Below are 3,432 nucleotides of genomic sequence, written 5' to 3'. Positions count from 1 at the left end.
ATATGATGACTTGGGTTGAGCTGCTATTGGGGGACAGTCCTTTCGTGGGTATGCTGGTGTGGGGAAGACATGGGTCAATTATATTTTTTGAAGCCAAGAAGGGGGATTGTTATGGGAAAGGCACTGTCACTGTCTTGATAATGTATTTATGTAATGGCTATTTAGCAATTTTTCTTGACCAGCTGTAGGAAGATTTGATGTTTGTTTTTGGTTGTGTATTTTATTGATAACTTTATTCAATAAAGTTAAAAAAAAAAGCTTCTCGGCCTTTTGGCTAAGATCAAAGTGCTGTCAAAAGCTTGCTTCTCTCGCTTTGGCAGCACATATACTAAAATTGGAAAAATACGTGTGATCCTTGTGCAGAGGTTAGCATAGCTCCTGCCCAAGGATGACATGCAAATTCAAGAAGCGGTTCATATTTTAAAAAGGAAAAAAAAGCTTGCTTCTTGGCCTTTTCAAAAGATATGCACTCGTTAAATAAAGAGCATGTTGCTTTTACCCTGAGCTGATTTCTAGTAGCTCCGTGGGGAGATGCTACAGTATTATTTATCATTTCAAGCGATAAATATGATCAGCGGAGCAATTAATTATTCTTAATCATTTTCAATTATTATGACTTTTCTGCTGTCAGTTAAATAGGAGTCAGAGCCAGAGGCTTCCGGGATATCAGGGTCCATTTCCCTGGTGGAAGTTACTGAGGTAGTTAGAAAGCTCCACGGTGGCAAAACACCGGGGGTGGATGAGATTCGCCCGGAACTGCTTAAGGCTATGGATGTTATGGGGCTGTCATGGCTGACACGCCTCTGCAATGCTGCCCGGACCTCGGGGACAGTGCCTTTGGATTGGCAAACTTGGGTGGTGGTCCGTGTTTTTAAGAAAGGGGACTGGAGAGTGTGTGAAAACTATCGGGGTATCTCACTTCTCAGGCTCCCGGGGAAAGTCTATGCCGGGGTGCTGGAAAGGAAGCTCCGGCCGATTGTTGAACCTCGGATTGAACAGGAACAATGTGGATTCTGTCCTGGCTGTTGAACAGTGGACCAGTGGACCAGCTTTTCACCTTTTCACAGATAATTGAGGGGGCATGGGAGTTCGCTAATCCAGTCTACATGTGTCTTGTGGACTTGGAGAAGGCCTATGACTGTGTTCCCCGGGAAATTCTGTAGGAGGTACTTCAGGAGTATGGGGTACTGGGACCACTACTGCGGGACATTCGGTCCTTGTACATACAGAGCGAAAGCTGTGTCCGCATACTCGGCATTAAGTCAGGCCTGTTCAGTGTGGGTGTTGGACTCCGCCAAGGTTGTGCCTTGTCTCCACTCCTGTTTCTGGTTTTCATGGACAGGATATCAAGGCACAGTCGAGGTCAGGAGGGCATTCTGTGTGGGAGTCGGAAGGTGATGTCTCTGCTTTTTGCAGATGACGATGTCCTTTTGGCATCGTCACGTGGATGCCTTCAGCACATTCTGGAATGGTTTGCAGCTGAGTGTGAAGCGGTTGGTATGAGGATTAGCACCCTCAAGTCTGAGTCCATGGTTCTCTCACAGAAAAAGATGGCATGCCCCCTTCAGGTAAGGGGAGAGAATTTGCCCCAGGTGGAGGAGTTTAAGTATCTTGGGGTCTTGTTCACGAGTGAGGGAAGAAGGGAGCGTGAGATCGACTGCAGTAATGCAGTAATGCGGTCGCTGTACCGGATTGTACCGGTTAAGAGGGAGCTGAGCCATGAGGCAAAGCTCTCTATTTACCACTCGGTCTACGTCCCTACCCTCATCTATGGTCATAAACTTTGGGTAATGACCGAAAGAATAAGATTGCGGATACAAGTGGCTGCAACAAGTTTTCTCCGCAGGGTGTTGTGACTCACTCTCCGTGACAGGGTGAGGAGTTCGGACATCTGGGAGGAACTCAGAGTAGAGCTGCTACTCCTCCACATTGAGAAGAGCCAGTTGAGGTGGTTCGGGCATTTCATAAGGCCCTAAGGTCGGCCCAGGACCCTCACGAGAGATTATATCTCACAGTCGGCCTGCGAAAGGCTGGGGATGCCCCAGGTTAAGCTGGAGGAAGTTGCGGGGGGACAGGGGCGGCTGGGCCTCTCTGCTCTCCCTGCTGCCACCGCAACCCTAGTTGGACAAGCGGGATAGAAAATGGATGGATGGATGAAGGTTTTGTTTCTTACTGATATCAAAACTGAGGGATTAGTTACAGTATTTGACTTGAGAAGTGAGTAAGCTCTGTCATGTTTGTGTTGAGAAATGTTTTTTTAATGGAATGTGAGGATGTTATTTTGTGTTTGTGATTTGTGATGTGGAATAATGAAAGTTTTATTTTTTTTTTGTTCTTAAGGTATTGAATAAATTAAAACAAAAAAAAAATTTGACTAATTGTCACGCTTTGGTAGTAATATCTAGTAGGAACTCAACTGTGGTTCCACTCTGAAGCACTCAAATAAGAATTTCATGCTACTTGTACCTATGCCAATAAACATTGAAACTTGAAACTTGACACCACGCTTCGTTTCCGGGTGCAGCTTTCATGGTTCATCGCGTGCTTTTTCCCACTCAATCCATTTTTTAAAGATTTTATAGATTGAGGTTTTTAATGCTTTGATAAACATGCTGTTTTATTTACCTCTATTTCATTATTTCCGTTACATTTACATTTCAATTACAATTCAATTACATTTTATTATTTGTTAGCGTTCACATGTATCTTCTCTACTCATTTCTCTGCACTGGCTTCCTATAGTTGCCCGAATCAAATTCAAAACCCTGGTTATTGTCTACAAATGCATCAATAGAACTGCTCCCAGCTATTCACAGGTCTTGATCCACTGCTACACCCCAGCCAGAGCGGTTCGGTCGTCTACTTCTGCTCACTTTGTGGTCCTGCGCATGAAAGGTAAAGCATGGAGGTTCTCAGTTTTGGCTCCATTGTGGTGGAATGGCTTCCCCCTCTCACTCAGAACTGCTGAAACTCTGTCTACATTCAAGAAGGGTCTGAAAACTCACCTTTTCCAGACCCGTTTCACCCAAAATCTCTCAAGCTCACGCATGGTGTAAATGTTCATGCACCATAACTTTATGATCATCCTCAGATAAGCCTTTACACAGCCGCTACTCTGGCATTGTATGTGAATGTTTGTTTGTGTACCTTATTGCAACAATTAAAAAAAAATTGGTAGGAGATTATCAAGATTAATCTATCCTGTGTTTTATGCACCTACTCGAGCAATGAAGATCGGTGCATCACGTGGAAGGTAACAAACTAGGTTTACTTAAGAGTCACATGTCTGCAGCCATGTCTCTTTCTCTTAATATAATGCACAAATTGTCGCTTTGGAGACAAGCATCTGCTCAATGAATAAATGTACATGTATTTACCCATACAACTGGGTAATTTTACTGGAGAACAACTTTAGGGTAAGCACCTTGTTCA

The 3,432-nt window shown here is 44.1% G+C and overlaps 1 pseudogene; it reads left to right on the top strand.

Moving 5' to 3' along the window:
• Positions 1–308: 308 nt before the first annotated feature.
• Positions 309–423, top strand: LOC114909932 (uncharacterized; annotated as a pseudogene).
• The last annotated feature ends 3,009 nt before the right edge of the window (positions 424–3,432 follow it).

Source organism: Scleropages formosus, chromosome 2, assembly GCF_900964775.1.
Source record: "Scleropages formosus chromosome 2, fSclFor1.1, whole genome shotgun sequence".
Taxonomy (NCBI): domain Eukaryota; kingdom Metazoa; phylum Chordata; class Actinopteri; order Osteoglossiformes; family Osteoglossidae; genus Scleropages; species Scleropages formosus.
The sequence above is the reverse complement of the archived record's forward strand: the minus strand, read 5'-3'. Positions and strand labels throughout refer to the sequence as shown.